Source organism: Jaculus jaculus, chromosome 12 (genome assembly GCF_020740685.1).
Source record: "Jaculus jaculus isolate mJacJac1 chromosome 12, mJacJac1.mat.Y.cur, whole genome shotgun sequence".
NCBI lineage: Eukaryota > Metazoa > Chordata > Mammalia > Rodentia > Dipodidae > Jaculus > Jaculus jaculus.
The window spans coordinates 23834999-23848176 of NC_059113.1; positions in this window are offsets into that span (position 1 = coordinate 23834999).

A 13178-nucleotide genomic window follows, 5' to 3' on the forward strand; every position below is an offset into this window, starting at 1 on the left:
TGCTCCAAATGCAATTATTGCTCAAATATTTCTTTGCACATCAGACTTGCTGAAAGTGACCTATGAGCTAATTTGATCTACAGCCTGAAGAAACATCTCAAATCTTTAGACTATCTGGTCTGGCACAGGCTATTAAGCTGAATGTCTACACAGGTGGACAAGATTCCCATCTCCATGGTGTAGACCACTGGGAAAGCCTTCCTGTGCCTTGGACTCAGTGTGTTCTATTGCTGTACTCTTGAAAATAAAACTTGCCCTTCCATCTTCCAGCTCTCCTGCAACCTCTCTTGGGTAGGAATTCACTTTTGGCCAGAGATCTGCTGCATTACTGTTTCTTGGTGGAGGTGAGGGAAGGAGATGACCTATTTCCATAGCCTCCTCTTACTCCACAGGCAGGCCCTCCCTTTCCAGACAATGAGGGCACTGTGCAGAATGTGAGTGCTTGCTTGGGCACATCCCAAGTGATCTGATTTAGGAGGTGTGAAATCTGCCCAGCACCACAGAACCACTGTGGTGCAGTGATGTGCCAAAATAATCCAGAGACATGTAAGCATCTGTATTTGCAGGCTTATTCTGAAGGGACATGGCTGACTTTCTAGTCGCCTCCCACCCAAGTTTAGGATATATATTTTTCAGTGTAATATTAACTTTCACAGCCTTCAAAAAAGTGGCATTCTGGCTCCTAACCCACCCTTTCCATGGTTACCACAAAGATTCCTAAGCTTAGGACCAAAATTATTCGTGTTTCATTGAGCCCTTTTACTATGGGATGGTGGGCAAATGAGCACCTTGATGGCCTTGAGAATGCATTATTGTCAACTCTCTTTGTCACTCTGAAATGAGACCTGGTGTCACCAACAGACTATTAGGATAGATTTCTGTAATGTGCTATTTTACTTAAAATGAAAGTATATGTGCACAAGTTACTGACACCAGCATCTCAAAAGTGTTTAAACTGTGAATTACCAACTACTATTGCTTCCAGAAACCATCTTTTTGTTTGTTTGTTTGTTTTTATTTTTGTTTTGTTCTGTTTTGTTTTTTGAGGTAGGGTCTCACTCTAGCCGAAGCTGACCTGGAATTCACTATTTAGTCTCAAGGTAGCCTTGACGTCACCGTGATCCACCTACCTCTGCCTCTAGAGTGCTGGGATTAAAGGTGTGTACTATCACGCCTGGTGAAACCACCATCTTTATTGTGATAAAGGCTATGTACTTGAAAATCATACTTATGACAATGTAGTTCTTTGCACATTTGTCTGTCAATAAGTAATTTGAGCCAAGCTATTATATTTATAATTTTTTTAAATAAAGATCAGCCAGGCACCTGAGAGGCTGAGGTAGGAGAATCACTGTGAGTTCTAGGCCTGCCTAAGACAACATAGTGAATTTCATGTCAGCTTGGGCTAGAGTAAAACCTACCTCAAAAAAAAAAAAAAAAAAAAAAAAAGATCTGAAAGGAAACCAGTTCCCAGATGGTTAGCCCGTATAGTACTAAAAATATAGTACTAAAAAGCACTTTATGAGCTGCTGGGGTGAAATGGCCAACAATGTTGTGTGCTAGCCAGGGACACAGCTATGTGAAAGTATACCAACCTAACAAGATGTGCACACCCGGGCAACAGTGGCACCCAGCCTAGGTGGGCAACCAATGGCTCTCTGGTTGGTGAAACCCATTTCTGAAACTGGGAACCAGGTCAGAATCCTATGGAGACCAAGATCATGAACTCCAGTGAGAAGCTCCCACTAGTCTTTGATCAAAAGAACAGCTACATCCACCAAGATCTCACTTTATTAACAATGCTCATCCCATTCAACCTACACTGACCTCACTCTCCATTGGAGAATCTGTTTTTCTTTTTCAGAAGGCAGTAAGAACATAAGAGATAAGCTACCCCTTACATCTCAGTCAAGGCCCAGGTGAAGCCACAGAGAAATTAGAGAGATAAGTAAGAGTGCTGCTTCCATGGTGAGCCTGACAAGAAGAGCCAGAGTGATGGAAATAGACACTAAGGATACTCAACACACACCAAAGGAGAAATCCAGAAGCTGCTGAGAGCTCAGCACTAAAGACTTAAAATACACCCACCATGGCTCAGAGAACTTTTCAGAAGAGGGGCTGAAAGACTGTAAGAACCACAGAGTGTGAGGGAACATCCAGAGGCATTGCCCCCCACACAATGACTGACTGTTGCTCTCACAATTCTTAACCCACAACTCCATGGTGAATACCAGCAATCCCACTAAGGAGGGCAGAACAGGGGCAGGGAGGAGGGAAATGGTGCTACTAACACATGGTGTGTCCATACAAAGTTTCTACTTAATAAAAAAATAGTGCCCATAGAGGACCTGGCCCGTGGAATTTCTCTAACAAATATCACTGAATGAATGAACAAAATTCACATATTGTGGTGCTAGTCATGACACCCAAGAAACAATCTTCATCAAATGGCTTCATATTTATGAACTTCAAATTCCACGTCTCAAAAATAAAAGCCAGGCCTGATGGCTTACGTCTTTAATCCCAGCACCTAGGAGGCTGAGATAGGAGAATCACTATGAGTTCCAGGTCACCTGGAGCATCAGAGTGAGTTCCAAAAGTGAGACCTATCTCAAAATAAATAAATTAATAAATAGGACCTCACAGCATGATCTTTGAAGTTCCCTTTTGCTCTCAAGATTCTAAAAGGAATTTTCTTATTTAAAGATATTAGAGGTTAGGTTTGCTCAAAGTGGGTTATTGTACAAGGGAAACAATAAAGCTGGAGTTACAGATCTATCTCAGGAAATATTGAGAATAAAGTAGGTTAATGGCATGTCTAAGGCACATTAAGAATTATATCATCTTTCTCCATGGTGGGAGGTGTGATTGCATTGTTAGTTCATGCACTAACAGTTCCCGGAATTTAACTTGGAGAAGGGAAGTACAAATACTGAAAGTGCTCCTCTCCTTGATTAAAAGTTGAAACAGGTGAAATGCGGTTCAAGTATACATGGTAATCTTAAAATGAAATTACTGGATAAATAGTATCACATTGTTTTTAGTTATGTATATAGTGAGTATTCAGCCATGATGGTACCATCGTTAGCCTTCTCCCTGTCATCCCCCACTGCAGATTGTGGGTGTTACATTGTGGGGGTGGCCTTTAGTTATGGGGGACAGGCAATGTCTCTGTGCATAATGACCCAATTTATGGCTCTAACAATCTTTCTGTTCCCTCTCTTCCACGAATTTCTCTGAGCCATGTAGGATTCATTTTAGGTCTATTTCAGTGACGGGTGGTCTTGGGAGTCTCTGTGTCTCTAGATATCTGATTTGGTAGGAGTTGAGTGTTCTCTGTGTCTGTCTCCTTCACCCTGGTGCTAATACCAGGTTAACTGAGAAAGCAGCTCTTGGTCATTTCCCCACTAACTCTGTGGCTTCAGCTGGTGCCCTGGTGAGGTGCAACAGGCTGATTCTGTCCTTAGGTTCTGCATCCATCTGAAAAAGAGAAGCAAATTCTCCAACAGAAAGTGAGGCCAGTACAAAATACATGGATACCCACTATTAATTTAGGGAGAATTTAATAGGTGTAGGCCCTCTTGTAGCCCACTATTAAAGGATGTTGATATTGGAGAGCAGGTTCATTTTTGGATATGGTTCTGACTTGTTTCCCCATTCCAGGTCTAGGTTCCGTTCTACTGAGTGAATCCACTAGCCAAATCAAGAGCAGTTGGTAATTCACCATGGCTGTGTGCCACTATTGCACTTATGTGAGCATCACTTCAGGTTGACTGCTGTCGAGTAGCTTAGACTTCGAGTTGTTTAGAAAGATGTTGGTCATTTCCCCCCCAGTCGCTCATGTAGCAGCTTCTGGCACTAGACAAGTGAACTGTCTGGGGATTGATTCTCTTCCAGATTCCAGCCAGGTCACTCCATGTTCCATCCCAGCAGTAACTGGTGTCTTCAACAGTAGGGTCTTACAATTAACCTTTGGTGGGTCATCAAGTGCTCTGACAGAATTCTGTCTTCTTTAGGGAAACCTTGTAGATCTCTCTGATCAACAGCTCATTGTGGATGTTACGCACATGCTGATACTGGGAGTTATAGGTCAGTGCCAAGGGAGACATTTATTTATTTTTATGCTCCTTCCTTGAATCAAGAAGAGGTTCTTGATCCATTATAAAGAAAGAGAAGTAGCTACTGAGATGCCTCAGAAAAACATGACTGAAGGAAAAGGAGGTTCTAGGTCCCTCGGGTGGCACCTGCCTCCCACTGCTGCCGCCACTTGCAAAGACTCACAAGTGAGAGAAGTAAAATGTTTTCTTATAAATCCCATGTCTGAAGACAACAGTAACGTATCTGTAGATAACTTGAGGAAATCACAGTATCTTCTGAAATAATGTCTAAAGAATCCAGAACCTGGGCTATGATGATGGCTCAGCAGTTCAAAGAATTTGCTTGCAAAGCCTGCTGACCTGGGTTTAATTCCTCAGTGAACATGTAAAGCCAGATTCATAAAGTGGCACATGTGTCTGAAATTTGCAGTGCCAAGTGACACTGGTGAGCCCATGCACTCATTCTCTCTCTCTCTCTCTCTCTCTCTCTCTCCATATATATATATATATATATATATATATATATATATATATATATGTACACACATATATATATATATGTATATCTCCTCACAAATAGAAAAAGAGAATCCAAAATATTTTAGGATTATAGGGTAAATGCAGGCTTGATTTGTTGTATTACTTTTATACCAAGTTCATACTCTGTAATCAGTCATGGGTCTGGTCTCCACTTTCTTTTCAGCCTCTGGCCTCTGCTTTCTCTTCCCCATGCACACCAAGCATCCATAATCAGTAAATTTCATATCTTAGGGCTCCTATTCTTTGGATCTGGATTGTCCTTGAAAATCTCATGTGTTGAGGGTTGGGTTCCTGGTGTATAGTGCTACTGAAAGATGTTGGAACCTTTTGGAGGTGAGACCTAATGAAAGAAAGTTAGGTCACTGGAGGCTTTGAAGAAGTTATCGGTGCCATGGTTCCCTCCCTCCTCTTGTTTTGCTCCCTAGCTGTCATGAAGTGAGCAGGCCACCTTGGCCGTGCATTCCTGCCATCACGTACAGAACCACCACGGGCTCACACTGACAGGGTCAAACAAGCAGGGACTTAAACTTTTGAAACTGTAGGCCAAAATGAACTCTCCCGCCTTATAAGTTGATAATACACAGTATTTTATCATAACAGTGGAAATCTGACTAACACATCGTCAAAATCTGAAAGTTTTTGAGCACCAGTGTGATATCACAAGCAGAAAGCTGCACATGAAAGTTTGATTCATGGGGCTGGAGAGATGGCTTAGCGGTTAAGCGCTTGCCTGTGAAGCCTCAGGACCCCAGTTCGAGGCTCAATTCCCCAGGACCCACGTTGGCCAGATGCACAAGGGGGCGCACGCGTCTGGAGTTCGTTTGCGGTGGCTGGAGGCCCTGGCACGCCCATTCTCTCTCTTCTCTCCCTGTCTGCCTCTTTCTCTCTCTGTCACTATCAAATAAATAAATAAAAATAAACAAAAATGTTTGATCCATGAATGAAATTATCATTATTATTATTATCACTATTATGCTTAGTTGTGTGTGTATATAATGCATGTGTACAGTGTGTGTGTGTGTTCACATGGATGTGGGAGCACGTGGGGGTTAGAGGACACCTTTGGGTATAGGTCCTTCCCTTCATCTTGTTCTCTCTCCAGGCTAGCCTTCTGGGGTTCTCTTATGTCCTCTACCCTTATCAGAGGCACACCTGGATTACAGACTCTCGATTTGTAGCATCCAGCTGTACGTGGGTTGTGAGGGATCCGAACTCAGGTACTCACACTTAAACAATAAGCGCTTGAACCACAAAGCCACCTCCCCAGAGGAATGCTTGGTGTGAGAAGGAGAGCATTGTAGCACAACACAAACCACTGTCTAATCTGAAGTCGTTTTCAGCCTTCTGGCCAAAGAGAAACATCGAGAAGCACATTGGTCTTTGGCACCTACAATGGTATGTTCACTATTGCTCTGAAACTTCCTTCAGTTTCCTTTTTTACTCTCCATTTCAGAATCCTTGCTCTCTACTAAGTCACACAAGAAAATCAACCAACGTTCTCTAGTTTTGATTTGGCTTAATAATCAGATGTTCATTACTTTTACATAAGCTGAACAGAAGGTCTAGGGGAAGTTTAGCCTGAGCTCTACAGTGAGAAAGAGTTTTAATAATTTTTTAAATATTGTTTTTATTTGCTTGTACAAGAAAAACATAGAGTATAGGTATACCAGGGCTGCAAATAAACTCCAGCCTAATGTGCCATTTCATGCATCAGGCTTTATGTGGGTACTAGGGAATCAAATCCAGGCTGTCAGACTTTGCAAGCAAATGCCTTTAACTGCTGAACCATTACCCCAGTCCAGTTTTAATAACATCTTTATAAAGTTGCATTTTCTTCTTCTCCAAAGTGGACTGTACACCAGTGCTACCTGAGGAGTGTCTCTTGAGTGTCATCTCAGGCATAGTAAGAACGGGGTGAACATGTTGAGCTCAGGGCACGTGGATCGGAAATTTCAATACTCTGATATTTAATGCTCAGGTAGCTGGTCTCATGACCGTGTGCTGCTGCCATTAGCCAATGATCTGCTACGACCAGGACAATTTGCTCTATTCTTTCTTTCTTTTTTTTTTTTTCTTTTTACAACTTATATCTTGACTTTTTATCTCCCTTTTTCTCTTTTATGTTACCTCTACCCAATATTAAGTTTCCAACATGTACCAGGCACTTGGCATCTTGTCCTCATTGCCCTGAGCCACTGTGCTGACCTGATGATGTGCCGGCATCACCCCATGCCAGTCCTCTTGAGCCCTCACCAACCCGCACACACTCCTAAGCTGGAAGGAAACAATGCTCTTCAAAGGCAGCTGGGAGTTTCCTGGATCACCGTCTCTACTTCCAAATCTAAATGTTTCAAGAGCGCTTGGGGTGTAGCTCCAAGACCACTGCGATATTGTTGTAGAGAGACCAGGCTATCAATCTCAGGTCTCCTCGGACGGTGACCATTATCACTTGCCGTGAAGCTGTGCTTGGCTTCCATAGTCCTGCAGAATCACTTAGAGCTGAAACTTATCTTCATGGCAGCGTGGACAAAAGCAATGTTCCTAACAGTTTCTAGGTATGTGGCAAGGGGGGAAGGCACATCTCTTGGGAAACCAGCTTGGAATTCCAGGGTCCATCTCTGAGCCCAGAAAGCAGATACCTCACTTGATTTTTCTCTCGCTTTCTTTTTAAAAACATTTAACACAAAGGAAACCAGAACATTGTTGTACCTGTTTTGCCAAGAAAGCAAGAATTAATTTCATCACAGTTTCAAGTCCCATCCTTTTCTCCAGTCATGCACGTATTTAGACTTTTTATTCCTTTATTAACATGGGGAAAATGAAGCCTATTATGACATTTAGTAGACATAATTTTAGGCAAATACAGCTTCTTATCAAATAAGCCTGCAAAAAGAAATTGATATATAGGGTTCTTCAATATAACTTCCAACACTAATTTAATGAGAAGCATCAAATGAATTTTTTTATTCTGATATTTCCCATGAGACAAATGATACTTTGCAGGCCTATTTTTAACAAATGAATTATTGACTTAAACTGGCACAATTAATCACAATATAATGGGATGAGGGGATGTTAAGGGCTCATTTATCATAGCTGATGATGAGAACTGACTCTTCCGAGAAATGAAACTCTTTAATCACTCCTGGATTAACAGTTACATGCTTTCAAATTTCAATCATAGGAAGCTGGCCGTGTGTTAGGAGAAGAAGCTGGTGCTGGAGGAGAAAATGAAGGGGAAGTGTGCAGCCTGTTGTCTGCAATTAGGAAGCCAAACCTGGCCTGTGGTACTCAGTGGTGAAGGAAACATGGTTCATTAGAAAGGCAGCATGCGGTGATGACTAAGAACAGGGATAGCAATTAAAATTCTTGGAATCTAGGCTCCTTCCATTAAAAAACTGTGGGACTCCTGATGAGTGGTTGGACTACCTCTGAAAAATGGATATGGTACGATGTTCCATAATAAAGCTCTCATGAAAATAAAGGAAAATAAATTATACCCCCCCCCGTTTTGGACAATTAGAAAGGAGAGTCCCATTTTATGAAATACTTATCATTGTTATCAATGTTTGTTTTCTATATCCACAACTCACACCTGTTGAGTATTTTTTTAACTTTTTATTCTATTTTATTTGTTAGAGAGAGAGAATGGGAACCACAGAACACTTGCAGCCACTGCAAATGAACTCCAGATGCCTGCACCACCTTGTGAACCTAGCTTATGTGGGTCCTGGGGAATCGAACCTGGGTCCTTTGGCTTCTCAGGCAAGCACCTTTAACACTAAGCCATCTCTCCAGCCCTGTTGGGTATTTTTGACTGGTTTTTAAAAAAGATACATAAGAAAATGTAAAAGGCAAATAAGGAAGTAATTTTCTATTTCTATCTTCTATTTCTATTTGAATCTTAACCCCTGGTTGTGTAGACAATGAATAAAACAGGACTCTGCCTCTCAAGCTGTATAGAAGCACACTGGGGAGACAGGCAAGACTGTGTCATCATTTGAACAAAGAAAGAAGTATAAGGCAGTGGGAATTGTTGTTTCTTTTCTTTCCCAATCAAACGTCTATGTGTACACAGGAAAAATTAAATGACGGGTGGGGAGATGACTCAGAAGTTAAAGGCACTTGCTTGCAAAGCATGCCAGCTGGGGTTGGATTCCCCATGGCCCACCTAAAACCATATGTACACAGTGGTACATGCATTTGGCATTTGTTTGCAGTACCAAGAGGCCCTGATGTGTCCATTCTCTTTCCCATCCCTTTCTCCCTCTCTCTTACTTCACACAAAAAAAAATTTAATCAAATGATATATAAGAATTAAACAATGCTCCTTTCACTACATAGTGACTGAGATAGTTTGCATGCTTGTACTCCCTAAATCTCATTTGTAAGGGGCTTAAAAGGTGAGGTCAGGCTGGAGAGATGGCTCAGTAGTTAAAGGACTTGCCTGTGAAGCCTAAGGACCCATGTTCAACTCTCCAGGTTTCACATAAGCCAGATACACAAGGTGATGCAAGCACAAGGTTGCACATGTGCACAGGGGGAGCATGTACCTGGAGTTTGATTGTAGTGGCTGGAGGCCCTGGCCCACCAATTCTCATTCTCTCTCTCTCTCTCTCTCTCTCTCTCTCTCTCTCTCTCTGTCTCATATAAAGAGGCTAGTCTGTTGGGTGTACCTCAAAAAAAAAAAGGTGAGATTGGGCTGGAGAGATGGATTCATGGTTAAGGTACTTGCCTGCAAAGCCAAAGATCCCAGGTTCAATTCCCTAGGACCATCATAAGCCAGATACGCAAGGTGGCACATGCATCTGGAGTTCATTTGCAGTGGTTGTGGCCCTGATGACCCCTCTCTCTCTCCCCTTCCTTCCCTTTCTCTTTCAAATAAGTAAATGGAAATTTTTTAAAGGTGAGATCTTTGAGAGACGTTGAGAGATGATTAGACTACAAAGCTCACCTTCACAGATGGGATTAGTGCCATTATGCAGGAGCAGGTTTATGAGTTGGGAAGATGGCTCTGTGGATAGGCTGAGTTTGGATCCCCAGGACCTAGGTAAAAGCCAGGAATTGTGATCCCAGTGCACCTATGGGCAGAAGGAAGACAGAAGAATTTCCTGGATGCTTACAGTCCAGCTAACCTGGCAAACACAGTGGTGAAACAATGAGAGATGCTGCCTCAAACAATATGGAAGTGGTTCTCTGGCCTCCACATGCACACCATGGCATGCACATGCCCATGCTCTCACACACACGAAGAAGCATACACACACACACACACACACACTCACACACACACGAGTTTGGTCCCTACTACCCCAGCTTGCCCTTCTGCTTCTACCTTGAGTGGATGCACTGGAGTGCCTCATTCATCTTGTACTTCTTGACCTTCACAACTATAAACCAATGAACTTCTCTGATGGATACTAATGACCTTGTCTGTGGTATTTCATCATAGCAGGATAGCATACACTAAGTCAGTAACTGTACTTCTCAGCTCATTTCTACACAACTTTACACCCACTTCCACTGGGTAATTATTAGTGGCACTTGGCAGTGCTCATAAAAACATCTTGGCCAGGCATGTTGAGACATGCTTTTAATCCCAGTACTTGAGAGGCAAATGGATTGGCATGATTTTAAGCCCACCTTGAGACTACATAGTGAATTCCAGGTCAGCCTGGGCTAGAGCTAGACCCTACCTTGAAAAACCAAACAATGAAATCTTGTTTGCATAATATATTTCCAGTCAATACAATTTTATTTATTTATTTACTTTTTATTGTCAAATACCTAATGTGTTCATATATTTATTTTCTTTAACTTGTCATGGTTATATATAATTCACTATCTCCTTTCCTTTCCAGTGATTAGCATAGTTCACACCTTCTTTACCTTCCCTATCTTCTTAATATACTTAAGAAGTCTAGGTTTGTCCTTTTGTTCCATCTACATCTATACTTTATATTAAACCTTCTTATCCTATTCTGTAAAGCATAGCTCTCTTAACTTCCACATCCTTCACATTCCACGGTTTGCTCCATTTCCACAACCTCTTCAATCTTTTACTTCCTGGAAATACCTTTGTTTTTACATCATTAAGGTTAAATTTTCAACCTGGATTTTTAAATTTTGAATTTTGCCTGTGCTTTTTGTCCTGGATATCTTTTCCTGAGTATCTCTGGGAAACTCTTTGTTATTCTTCAAGACCAACTTTCTTGTTCTTTAAGACATACGACATACTCCTTTGTAATGCTCTCATTCACTATTCCATAATAGCCAATTCCTTCATCTTCCAGAGCTGAAAAGAGATCCATATATTCAAGTTTACTTTATATGCTCCATGCTGAATCTAAGCTAGTTGGGTGAACAGCAATCATGGATCATGGCCATGAAACACAACTTTCTGCTTTGTATTCTTGCTTAAATATCAGTAGGTATCAGTTATTCAGAATGGCACTCATTTTATAATCTCTTACTAAAGTAGTTCTTACTAAAATACTGATTAAGGTATAAAAACTTACACCACCACCAGAACTTGCCATCAACAGATAATGTCATGGTAAGTAGAAAATATAAGCATGGCTGTTACAGTATAAATGCTTTGGAAATAAGGATTTGAGTCCAAACCAAGAGCCATGACTAGCTTAAGGGAAAAAAAGATTCAGGGTAAGCAGAAGAAAGGCAATTACACACATTAGTAATACTGACATATTCAAGATGATAATTTCTCTTGCATGGATATGAATGTTTATATGTATGTATAAGTTACATACATATATATTTCTATATAAGAAAATGTAGCTATATACTTATCCATTGTGTGTCTTCTTATTAATTGCTCTATCTAGAGAGATGAGCATACAGACAGTTTTATCTCTGCTGTTCTGTCATGATTAACATTCGTACTTCACCTTAACCTTCTATTTCACAAATATTAGCCCCAAATGTATAAGATAACATGGGACTTTGATGATATGAGTGTCCTTTTCTGGGAAGAGGGATTACTTGAAATTTTTTTTCTCTTGCATCTAAGACTTTATTGTAATGAGATAGAGGGGGTAAAAGTGAAGCAGGATGAGAGGAGGAAATATCTGAAATTGTGTATGAGTGTATGTGTAGATATGCATGATGTGTGCATGTGTGAACATGTGTATGTTGTGCATACCATGGTGCATGTGTGGAGGCCTGAGGACAACCTCGGGTTGTTTGTCTTCTCTTACCTCTTTTCTTGAGATAGAGTCTTTATTATTTGTAGTGTTGTTTTTGCTGCTTTGTATTTACCAGTCTAGATGACCCACGAACTTTGTGATTCTGATGGCTCTCCCTCCCATTACTACATGCATGTTGGAATCACAGACACAAATGCCACTTTTCACCTTGGCTTTATGTGGGTGCTGGGGAATCACACACAGACTAGTAAGCTTGCAAGCAAGTGCTCTTAGCCGCTGAACTATCTCCTCAGATCTTTGCTTGAACTTGTGTAAAAATTTTTTGCATCATATTATGTGAAACATGACTTTTATGTTATCTTTATTTAAACTTAATTATAATTGAAAGATATTTGTATGGGTCACATTGGCAAAAGTTCACACTGTACTCTATATTTTTATCACTTTGGTTCACATTTTATTCAGTCTCCCCCTTTGAGTTAGTAATAGTCAAGAACAGTCCTTGCATGAGATTTGAAAGTTAGAAAGTTATGGCAGGGCTGGAGAATGGCTTAGCAGAGTTAAGGCACTTGCCTGCAAAGACTAAGAACTCATGTTCAAATCTCCAGGTCCCATGTAACCAGACACAATCATGCAATATCACACATGCACACAAGGGGGTGCACACTCTGGAGTTTGTTTACAACAGGCTGAAGGTCCTGGCACACCCATTCTCTCTCTCTTTTGTGGGTCCCCGGATCCCATAGGCATAGCATCCCAAAGGCATCCAGGCAATCATAGAGGGCAAGGTCATGAGTGCGACTGAAGAACCACTTTTGGGAGGCAGTCTCTGTGAACAGCCTTGTTTATTCAATGGGGAAATGGGTTTATAAGCCGTTGAGAGTGGGAAGAGGATCCTAAGGTGATTGCTGGGTTCAAAGGTTGCTAGCTGATGCCTAGAGATGTTCATTCTAGCACATAGGGAAGAGAGTCAGGTACAGCATGTAGAAAGAGTCAGGTGGTCTACATAGTGGCAGGAAGAGGGTCACAGAGGGATGGGCTATGTGAAGGCTGGTGGATGGTAAGGAGTTTCCTAGGCAACTGGCCAAAGGTTATGGGGTTATGGGCAAAGACCAAGTCTTATCTGAATGTTCAGGTATCGAAGGTTTGGACAGGGAGTGGCCCTACTTGCTGCCAATCATAGGATCCAAGATTTTGTCTGGGGGTCCAGGCTCACTGAAACCCCCAAGAATGGGGGGAGGAACTCCCCTGCTGGTCTGGTCCCTGAGATGTGATCTGTGGTTCCGGCTGCTGCGACCTGTCCATAGCCTGCGGCCTTCATGTCAGACAGCTTAGGCTTGCTTTAACCCAGGGCCCTGCCTGTGTCTGACTTTCT